At 34.3% G+C, this 11,789-nt stretch overlaps 2 non-coding genes across 2 annotated transcripts; both read left to right on the forward strand.

Annotated features, from left to right (window-relative positions):
* The first annotated feature begins 8,733 nt into the window (after positions 1–8,733).
* Trnae-uuc lies at positions 8,734–8,806 on the forward strand. The gene has a single exon. It is a non-coding gene; the product is annotated as a tRNA-Glu (tRNA).
* A 2,687-nt stretch (positions 8,807–11,493) lies between these two features.
* On the forward strand, positions 11,494–11,566 carry Trnae-uuc. Its single transcript has one exon. It is a non-coding gene; the product is annotated as a tRNA-Glu (tRNA).
* The last annotated feature ends 223 nt before the right edge of the window (positions 11,567–11,789 follow it).

Raw genomic sequence — 11,789 nt, forward strand, 5'->3', positions numbered from 1 at the left:
CTATGTACATATATAACATAAAAGACATTTCATTTAAATAATTCGATTATATACACATACAGTTATTAATAAAATGACTATATTGACTAGGGAATTAACATAGTGATCATAAAAACTTATAAATAACAAACTTAACTACTTAATACTACCAGTTTAAATACATGATTAAACCATATACATTTATTTTAAACTACCATTTTAAATAAATAATTTAACTATATACATTCATAATTTACACAATCAGTTCAAATAAATAGTTCACTAAGAGTAATTAAATTTGTACATTGAAGTTGTTTATTTACATACATAAAATTAAAAGCCCTTGTGAGAATTTTTTATTATTTATGATTTTCATTTGATTTTGTGAACTGTGTTTAGTTTTTTTTCATAGACATACTTTATAAACTTTATAAATTCTTTATAATTGTGTTTGTTCTTTGTCAGTTCTATCAATTTACTTTCATAATCTATTTTTGTTTTTATTTCCATTTCTAGTATTTTTCTTTTATGGTTACAGATTTCGCATTTCGTCACAATATGTTCAGCACTTTCTATTTCCCCACATTCGCATAAATTGGTGTTTTTTAATTTGTAATTATATAAATATTTATTAAATTCTCCATGCCCTGTTAAAAATTGGGTAGTAATATAATTTGGTTGAATAAAATTCCCGTTTTTGATTCTTGGCATGGCAAGAATTTATAAGTAGTTCGCCCTTTTATGCTTGCACTCCATCTTGCTTGCCATTTTGTTATAATTTCGTTTTCTAATTCTTTAATTTTTTCACTATAATTATTCTTTTATGGAGTTCTAAGTCAATTAGTATCTGCCGTCATAACTTGAAGTGCGTCTGTTGACGTAAAAAAACCCTTTACATAGCCATTTTAGTGCACCTCTTTGTATGACAATGTCTCCTATTCATCCTATTCTAGCAGGTGTCCCACAGGGCAGCGTGCTCGATCCTTTCCTTTATTCAATTTATACCTCCGACCTACCTACGCAACCTAACACTATCACCTTCACCTTTGCCGATGATACCTCAATCCTTTCTCCTGATAAAGATCCCGTCACAGCTTCCACTAATCTTCAAAATCACCTAAACATCCTAGAATGCTGGCTCCGTCGGTGGAGAATCAAGATCAACGAAACCAAATCAACAAACATAATATTTACGCTAAACAAGAAAACTCTTCCACCAGTATACCTCAACAACGTTCCCATCCTAATTGCGAACCATGTACGATACCTCGGACTCTACATGGACAAACGACTGACGTGGAACCTCCATACACGACTTAAGCGCACAGACTGTAATATACGATTTTTCATGCTTAAACGACTACTCGACAGACGATCAAAACTCTCACTAACAAACAAAAGAAAACTTTACACTACCCGCCTGGCCCCCATATGGACATACGGACTTGAACTTTACGGGACTGCTAAGCGTTCCAACCTCAATGGAATCCAATCCCTTCAATCTAAAATCCTCAGAGCAATAGTCAACGCCCCTTTGTTCAATCACACTATCCATACCGACCAAAATGTCCCTTTTGTTACCGAGCTACCTCAATCCCGCTTCAAAACTTTCCATTCCAAACTGCCCCATCATCCGAACCCTTTCATCAAAAACCTGTCATCCACCACATTAGAAGACTAAAGCGTCGGTGGCCCCGCGACAACCTTAACAGTTTACATCGGTCTCCTACGATGGAGTACATCTCGCTCATCATGTTGATTAACTAACGGCTACCATCACTGGATGGTAACTGTTCAAGCTTTCATACTACCGTTAATATGTTTATATGTAAATACTATCTGTTTTACTTGTTGCGACGAAGAATGCAGTTGTAAAAAACAAATAAAAAGTTTTTAAAAAAGTAACAAATAAACATTTCTGATCCTCTACATATTGTCGCTTACTATTATTACCACTTACTATAATTATTATCTGACTTTTACACAAGGTTTGTCCTATTTAAAAATTAAATACACAATTACAAACCACTACGAAACCCAATACACAAATTTTCTATTGTCTTTGCAACTTTTAACATTTATACTTTAATAATAATAATGTTTGTGTGGTGATTAGTGACCGTTAATCGATAATTATTCAGAAATCGTGAGATGCGGTCTGGTGTGATGTAGATTTCATAAAAATATTTTCTTTATCGTGCCAAGGTTTCGATCTTTATCACTCACAGACCCTCCTGAATTATTGCACGTAGGTAAACAGTTCGAGGTCGAAAGAGCGTTAAAGATTCATAGAAAATTATGATTATTGCACAGCCATTTCATTATTTATAAGTGTGTGGTGAATAGTGACGGTCGATGGTTATTAAGAAATCGTGAGATGCGGTCTGGTGTGATGTAGATTTCAGAAAAATATTTTCTTTATCGTGCCAACGTTTCGATCTTTATTGAGATCACCTTCAGGGCCTGGGATTTACAAACATTGTTGAAATTTAACAAATACATGTAGGATGTGGAAAAAAATGAATTTATACAATGCAAAATATATTTTTTATATTCATTCAAAGTATTTCACGATTTCTGAATAATGTGTGGTGATTAGTGACCGTTAATCGATAATTATTCAGAAATCGTGAGATGCGGTCTGGTGTGATGTAGATTTCAGAAAAATATTTCTTTATCGTGCCAACGTTTCGATCTTTATTGAGATCACCTTCAGGGCCTGGGATTTACAAACATTGTTGACATTTAACAAATACATGTAGGATGTGGAAAAAAATGAATTTATACAATGCAAAATATATATTTTTTATATTCAATCAAAGTATTTCTACTCACTCAAAGTGTTTGTCTTCTGTGTAATTGTGCCATTCTTGCGTGTCGTGTTGAGAGTGCCAGTGAGATATTGGCATAATTATAATAAGTTTATTGCACAGATGAAAAAAATTAAAATTACAGATAATTCAGACAAGAAAACAAACTTAATTCGGCAAGGTAACTGTCTGCCGGAGTTCGGATTAATTATTAACTAATCCTATACAATAAACGTACAAATGCATTAATCTAAAGAAATACATTGGTATGCTAAATGTAATATCTATAACAAAATACTAAAAAAAGGGCAAAAACTGAGAAATAAAAATCCATGAACAGGAGCTGAGACTGGAGAAACAGAAGTACCAAATACCAAGAGAAAAAGCGGGGGAAAAGAGATGAGTAGTAAAGGAGAAAAAGAAAAGAAAATTACTTAGTTAAATTCGTTTACTATTAGCCTTCGATAAGCTTTTGCATAATTGACAAAGTGCGTCCAAAACGGACCAGGTGCAGTTTTATGTCTGTCCATTGACACGGTTCTTTCGCCGAACGCAGACAAACGATAGGGGGACAGAATGAGGCATTCCGCGACAAAATGGAATATGTCTTCCTTTACCCGGTAATTGCATACCTCACACTCCAGTTGGCTGAGGAGATCATACGGCATATGCCGAAGGTTCAGCAATTCTCCCCTCAGTTTTAGGATCCAACGTATATCCATAATGCTCTTATTTGGATTTTGGTCCCCAACCAAGCTGGCGCATCTAACTCCGTGATCAAACATCCTATATATACGGTATCGACGAGAAGTCTGCACTCTCTCAATGAACATTTCTACGTTATGATACGGGTAAATATTTCGTGTATTATATTATCAATATGTATCTGTGAGGAATATAGAGTTCCACAGACACACCAAACTAGTTTAGCTTTAGAATACGTGTTTATAGAGTGTAAGGAGGGATGGACAAGCGTAGGTAGTAAGGTTATTTAATTTAAAATTGAGAAGATTTTTAGCTGTACATCAAAGGGCGGGCTTTAAGTGGAATATCTAATACCCTAAAGCCAAGATTGAAGGGATAAGCATCAGTTTTAGAGTCTTTTCACCCATTGTACGAGTAGAAATCAAGTCCCAGAAGTTCAATCAGTATTTTCGTCAGAATTCCTACGGGAGAGTCGATTAAATTCTTTCGAAAAAAGCGAAGCGGTGAAGACGCGAAGTGCTGGCCTAACCCTAGTAGCTAGCCATCCCGGAAAAAAACCTAAATAAAATCTGAACTATTCGCATGTAGGATTAACAAAATAACTGAGTTAAAAATCAAAATGTTTTATGTGTATTCTGATAGATTTTAAAAACGGCGTGTTTTATTTAAAAAAATGAAGGATAAAATAAAATAAAGTGAAGAAAAAGAAAACATGTTTATAAATGTTTAAGGACGGATATTCGTACATTTATGGTTAATTGTAACTTCTATGCATTCAAAGAAAGTGGACAATTTTAGCCTATATTTCAATGACTCATATCAGATATTACAAATCTATACGATAATTTACACTAAGCGATATATATAGAGTTGACAAGAAAATAATGGCTTTTTTGAAATTTTATTGTTTTATACCTGACACGTTCAGTACTATTCAGAGATGGATTGTCTATTGTTTGCAATTAAGTATTGCCACCTTTCAGCTAGTCGATTCCTTTCGCATCAAAGTTCCCATCTTTTTAGCCCAGAAACTGCTGTTTGGACACTTTCAATTTTTTCAAAGTTTTCACGTTTTAAAAAATTTTGTAATGACCGAATTTAATAGTAGTCACAAGGTGAAATGTCCAGGCATACATTCTGCCTGGGGTAATAAAATTTTCCGGCCCCCCTCCAAATAAAAACATCATATTAATTTTGTAATATTAAATGTAATTGTAATATTAAATTTGTTCCTCAAAGCAACGTTGTTGCATTGAAAGAATACTCCTTTTCTGTTAGATCCGGCTTTTTTAGTTTTTAGTTTTTTTTATTTAAAGGTCTAAACTGGTGGCTGTACATGTCACTATCAACCCTCTCCCCTTATGATAAAAGCTCAAAATGCAAGGGGCCGGACCTGCCCCATAAAAATGCACAGCTCTTTTTTTTGTGCATTTGTTGTTTTGGAACAATTGGATGCCGTTGACCGAGTAGGCAATAAGCTATTTTGTGGATTATGATTTGAATGTGATCCATTTTTCATCATCTGTTACCGATCTATAAAAAAAGGATCGTAAAAATGACGACAGAGAAGTGAAAGAAAATTGTGATACGATACGCTAAATTCCTTTCGCGTTATGGTTTCCAATTCTCCCCTAGTTGTCGGGTCGTTAAAAAAAGATTTTCATCTAGCCAATGCCTCAATGTGTCGTCTGCAGATTTCCGACTTATTGTACTTCCTAGTTCCTTAGTTCAGTGCAATTTACTTTAGAAGTATTAGGTCTGTCTTTATTTGTATCCCAGGTTGTTTCCATTGAGCGGTTTATCCGGATTCAAACATGAGATGGGTGACTGTTTCTTCCTCTTCGTTGCATAACCTACAAACGAGGACGTCATTAAATATGCCCATTTTATGTAGATGTAATTTCAGATGCCAGTGACTGGTAAATAGTTAGAGTTTAGCCCTCTCTAACTGGAGAGGGAGTTTGCCCGTCTTGTTAAGTGGTGTTTTAGCATAAGTTTACTGCATCATTATGGTTGTCCACTTCTCTTTTTGCCTGTTTTGGGATCCATTCTATGATGGCGAATTCTGGGTTTGTTTTTGTTATCCCAAAAATAGGTTTATGGCCTATATATGGTTTTGCATATCTTCCTCTGTGCCAATGTGTGTGATTATTTTACTCTAAATTTCCTTGTATTTTAGTGCCCAAGATTTTTTTTTAAACAATGGATACCAGGAACTGGAAGAGTTCCCCCTGAGCACTGCAGCTGTGGTCAGCTTATTGTACTTTATCCCTGGCTCCATTTTTTGGGAGGCTCGCAACACGAGTGTGAATTCGTGCCGGTGTTCTTCCATCGAAAAAACTCATTTTTGAAGCGGGTTGGGACCAAATTCAGAGTCACTGAAATCTGATCCCGCCTCTTCTATTGATGAGTGCCGTGTCAATTTCTTTCAATTGCGGCCACCTGTCCCCTCAGGCGTCCGAAAAAAGTCCAGCGGCGACGGTGGAGATCGAACCCATGACCGCGGGATCCACTAGCCGAGAGTCTGACGCCTTAACCACTCGTCTACCGCGGCCCCCAGGAGTTTTAGACATTACTATTTTTTACATGCTAATGCTTTACTAGAATGGCTATCTAATCTTATGAGGATTTTTTACCAGGGAAACTACTTTTGAGTTTTTTTAAGACACAAACCTTGCTGGCAAGTATTTTAGTTTGAAAGACGAAGATGTCCTTCCCTAATGAGTTTGTTTGCTCATATTTTGGGCTTGTAAAAAAAACGCCTGATCCTGTTCTTTCATGTGTTCTGGAACCATCTCTCTTCCATATCATTACACCTATGTTCTTCTGAATTCTTCTTCTCTTTTGTAATCTGTTGAGACTTTAAAGGATATTGAAAATAATGTTTTCGGGATCATGTTGCCAGTGCCAGTGGTCAGTTTCTTCGCCCAATAATATTTTTACGACTTTTGTTTTACTAATTAGATAAAAAAATTATTTCTTACCCCGATTGTTATATTTAATTATATTTAACAAAGCGAACTACATCCATTATTATATAAATTTTATTAAATAGTTTTAATGACAAAAGGCAAAAGTTGCTTTGCAACGCCGGCTGGATTTTCAGCAACATTGTTGTCTGGCATATAATGCGAGGGTTATTAAATTCGAGGATTATTCCAGTGGCTACCTTGATCACCGGACCTAACTCAGATGAACTATTTTTCTGTGGAAAGACCTAAAAAATAAGGTCTATGGAACGTGTATCCCAGAAGTATCCCGGGACACGATCTGAAAGAAAATACAACTTTAAACTGCCTAAACCTATAAACCGCCTCCATAAGAACTGTACAAGCAGAGCTTGGATGACCAGAGCTTCGGTTTATGTAGCCAGTGATGGTGCTCAGTTAGAGCAGTTTCTTTAAAAGATAGTTAATTAATAAATGCATTTTTTTTTCAATTTTTTGTTTTTCACACAAAATTGAGAATCGATACGTCCACATTAGTTCTAGTATGTGTAAAATAGTCTTTTGCTGCGAGGTGATAAGTTGGATTTAGTGTAGTAGCCATGAAAGGATTTTGTATCTTTTCGTCTGTTCTAATACTCTTAGCCTTGTGTGTCGATTACCATGTTTACTAATTACACAGCTAAGTATCACTTCTTGTCCTTAGTTGGAAAAAGAACTGTACTAAAACATAATAGAAAACTAATTTTCTTATGATGAATGAAGACTTTGTGGGCAGATTTTTCTGCATTTGATTTCAATTTTTTTGCACCAAGGATTCAGCAATGTAATTTGATAATGCATGTTTCGAGACGAAAGATAGGAGTTACTTGACGAAATTGTCTGTTTTGCCATAGTAAAGATGGTCGTTTGCGTATGAGATGGAAAATTATAGGAGCCAATACACTGCCCTGATGAACATCAGCATGAATACGATATCTGGATGGCAAATTGTTTTGTTGAGATAGTATGAGATAGGAGGTAGAAAAAAGGATGCCCTTGAACTTGAAGATCAAGTCCTTCTGTCAATTTAAATTCTATAAAACAAATTAGACCATAGACATATTATTATACTTTGGCAACATCCGCCTAAACAGGAGCAATTAAAGCTTAGGAAGGAACTTCAGACAGACATGGTTATAGGATGCCTGTTGATCCAAAAATTCAGATTTGTTAAGAAACCCAGTAATGCTGATAAAAATTGTGTACAGATTTCTCTAAAACCAAGTGGGTGATGAGCTGGCGTCTTTTGAATAGACGAAAGACTATAATTTATTCTGTTTCAAAAGATTAGCCATCTATCCGGACTGCTACTCGACCCTGAAAGCAAATACCATGTGGATTGCATCTAAACCATGTCAGACATTAATTGACAATGACAAAATTGTCCTTGTTTGGGCACATATAGAGAAAACGAAGAGTACAATAAATTGGCTAAGTAAGTGGTAAATAAATTCGACCAGAACACCTATGAACGATATAACATCTAAGTTACCTTTAATAAAGACCCGTCCAAACCTGGGAAGTATAAGGCCAGTGCATGAAATTATATTCGAGGACATAAGAATGAGAAAAAAATTAATCAAAATGATAGTAGGACTACCCAGTGGACACAAATTCCACAGGCATATGGTATAAATGCTCACCAATGCTCCTGGAGGAAAAATGCGAAAGTCTGAAATGTACATACAAGAACTTTAAAAAATCTTTGGTATCTCATAGAAAGCTAACGAATACCGCCACGTAATAAAAGAGAAAGTACTATTGCGGTACCGTTATTGTTCGGATTGGGCAAGATTGTAAACAGACTATCGGGTTGTCCGGAAAATAATGCAGGATTTTAAGTTTTCATTAAAAAAAATCTATATAAAATATTCTGTTTACGTTTACAGGATTACTCATTTGTATGAATGTCAACACTNTTTTGATTAAAGAACATTGCTTTAAAGTAACTAGTTTCTTTTTTTTTGTTTAATACCAAAATCCTGCATTATTTTCCGGACAACCCAATAGTTTTAATGACTTTTTATCTCAACTAAAAACCTTAATTAATTGAATGATATTAATTTGTCAAGCGGACCACGAAAACTAGTGAATTTAATGAGTGAAAATGAAGTATACTTCACAAAAGTTCTCCGTGGCCATTTCATTTGTCGCCGAGAGTCAAATAGATTACACATATGAAAAATGGCAAAAAGGAGGGAAAATTCAAAAGGTGGGGTTGAGATGGGAAGTTAGTGTCCGAGTGGATCGGGGTCGCGATAGCTCAAGTGGTAGAGTAGCGGCTTTTCATGCCGAATGTCGTGGGTTCGAATCCCGCTCGTGACACTGACTTTTTTATGTCAACTAAAAATCTTAATTAATTGAATGATATTGATTGGTCAAGCGGATCACGAAAAATAGTGAATTTCATGTGAAATATTTCCTAGTATCACGAAAACAAAAATTGTAATAAAATCCGTGAACCCGAATCCGTTGCCTCCCTTTGTTAATTTTTTAATTTCTTTACAAAATTCACAATATTTAAATCAATGAATGTGACGGAAAATCGCTGTTTAAATTTTAATTGAAACGTTATGCAATATTCGTTAAAATTGTATTGTTTTTAATTTATCATCTAATAATATTATCACTCTTTGCTTGGTGATTCTGATCTTCAAAATTGAACTAACTTTGGTAATTGAAATTATCCTTTTGTTTTTTTAAATCGTGCACAAAATTTGATGATTTCACGAAGAAGATATATTATTGTAACTATTTAAGTTTTTCAACTCCATTAGAACCAAAATAATTATGTCAAGATTTAAAAAAAAATTCTTTCTGATGACAAGTGCATTTGTCCAAAATAGTTCTTAAAATGTATTAAATTTCCAATATTTCGCTAACAAAACCTTCCATTATTTTTGGAAAAAGAAATCGGAAAACCTATTCCATAACTGATTTGCTTGAAGCTCTCCGTGGCCATTTCATTTGTCGCCGAGAATCAAATAGATTACACGACATTTGAAAAATGGCAAAAAGGAGGGAAAATTCAAAAGGTGGGATTGGGATCGAAGTCACGATAGCTTAAGTGGTAGAGTAGCGGCCTATCTAGTCGAAGATCGTGTGTTCGAATCCCGCTCGTGACGATGACTTTTTTATCTCAACTAAAAACCTTAATTAATTGAACGATAGTAATTGATCAAGCGGACCACGAAAACTAGTGAATTTAACTTGTTTTAATCATGAACATTTCTGCATTTCAATAAACCAACGTCAACTATAAAAGTGCTTGGTCAGCACCCTGGTAAGAACTGTAATTCCTAATGTAAATTGTAGGAGGCGAAGTTCGTATTCCTGAATATTATTACTAGAGAACTTGCCTGAAAACTACCTAATGTTCTAGCAAGACACTATTTAGCTTATTGTTTATTTATATAAGTTTAATATAACCCATAAACCACAGTAAATAATTGGTTGTATTCTCACATTTCATTTATGTGTAATTATATGTTAAACATATGATAATTACAACTAAAAACCATTTCTGCTTCGCTTAATTTAGTTGTTTAATTAGGAAAGTTCTGTCGTGTTGTTGTTTATAATGACTGTTGGTGTTTTGAACGTGGTCTGTTTTTGTTCGCTCTATTAAAATAAAAGTGATGGTTTACTTACCTTTGGGGAATATTTTAAAACTTTTTTACAAAATAATTAGCTAAAATATACTGTTTAAAAATAATGTTTATATAATTTAATAATGTGTTAGGAATTAATTAATTAAAATAGTCCCAATTTATTTGTCTGCCCTTGGATATTTCTGATTCCTTTTGACCCTCGAGAAATAGTAATAATAAATAATAATAGTAATAGTATAATAATAATAATAAATAAAATAATAGTAAAGAAGATAATAATGCTAGCCTTCTTGTATTGAGTGAAGATGAACGCTGAAGTTATTAAAATTTTAAAAAACGTAAATTTATTAATATATATCGACACAAGGGCTGTCGACAGTTAGGCCATTCAGCCCCCAACGCATACAAAATATAATCTAGCTAATATTAAATATATTTTATAAGATACGTTAAGTCGCACAAATACATTCATACACTGCTTTCATTCTGAGGACGGAACAGCCATCTGAAGAAGATTGGTAGAACCCCGACAGATTCTCCATACAAGGAAAAGAGACACCAACACCAATTAACAAAATATCGCGCCACATTTAGTGTTTTTGGATGTACATTGTAACCGTAGAAAAAATTCAATCAGAGAAACCGGTGAGTTCTTGTTTATCAAACTTCTTGATAAACTATGATAAACTAGAATTCACCGGTTTCCTATAGATTGAGAACGAAGGAAACAAAGGGCACAGTATATTTCACACAATGAAAAATGTATAAAATCTAAACATTTATAATCAATCACAATTTTAAATATTTTAATACTAATAATTCAATTAAAATTATTGAAAATGTAAATGTAAAAAATGAAAGTAAAATAATATTATTTTGGGATAAACCCCCACTCCTTTACTTCCCCCACTCATCCACACTATGTCGTCAGTTCTGACGCGCTTTCATAGATCTGATGAAAAGGATTTATTATTAAATAGAAATTATAAATGATGGGTTGAGTGTGGAGTTCAATCCTTTTTAAAGTTCGACGAAAGAAATAAGTGGGTTTATTTTCCTAACGTTTGTAACGTTTGTTTTTATGTACATTAAAATAATTTTTCAAAACTATTGCAACTGATAAATTGTCAGAATTAACTCAAATTTAGGATATTATTCAATTATTTAACGTTTTTAGTTGAGATAAAAAAGTCAGTGTCACGAGCGGGATTCGAACCCACGACCTTCGGCTTGATACGCCGCTACTCTACCACTTGAACTATCGTGATTTCGTTCCACTCGGGCACTAACTTCCCATCTCAACTCCACCTTTTGAATTTTGAACATTTGAAAAATGGCAAAAAGGAGGGAAAATTGAAAAGGTGGGGTTGAGATGGGAAGTTAGTGTCTGAGTGGATCGAAGTCACGACAGCTCAAGTGGTAGAGTAGCGGCTTTTCAAGCCGAAGGTCGTGGGCTCGAATCCCGCTCGTGACACTGACTTTTTTATCTCAATTAAAAACGTTAATTAATTGAATGATATTAATTGGTCAAGCTGACCACGAAAATTAGCGAATTTAGGATATTAGTTGTAAAATAGATGAGAGTTGCGATTTAAGTTTTTAGGGTTCGTGTGGTCTAAGTAAATTTTGCCACAATTCTTGGTTTGAATCCCGGCAGAGCAGCGATTTTTCTGTAGACCTTTGTTTTATGGAAAAAT

The sequence above is a fragment of the Cimex lectularius genome, unplaced genomic scaffold, assembly GCF_000648675.2.
Source record: "Cimex lectularius strain Harlan isolate CLEC.00 unplaced genomic scaffold, Clec_2.1 scaffold292, whole genome shotgun sequence".
NCBI classification, from domain to species: Eukaryota; Metazoa; Arthropoda; class Insecta; order Hemiptera; family Cimicidae; genus Cimex; species Cimex lectularius.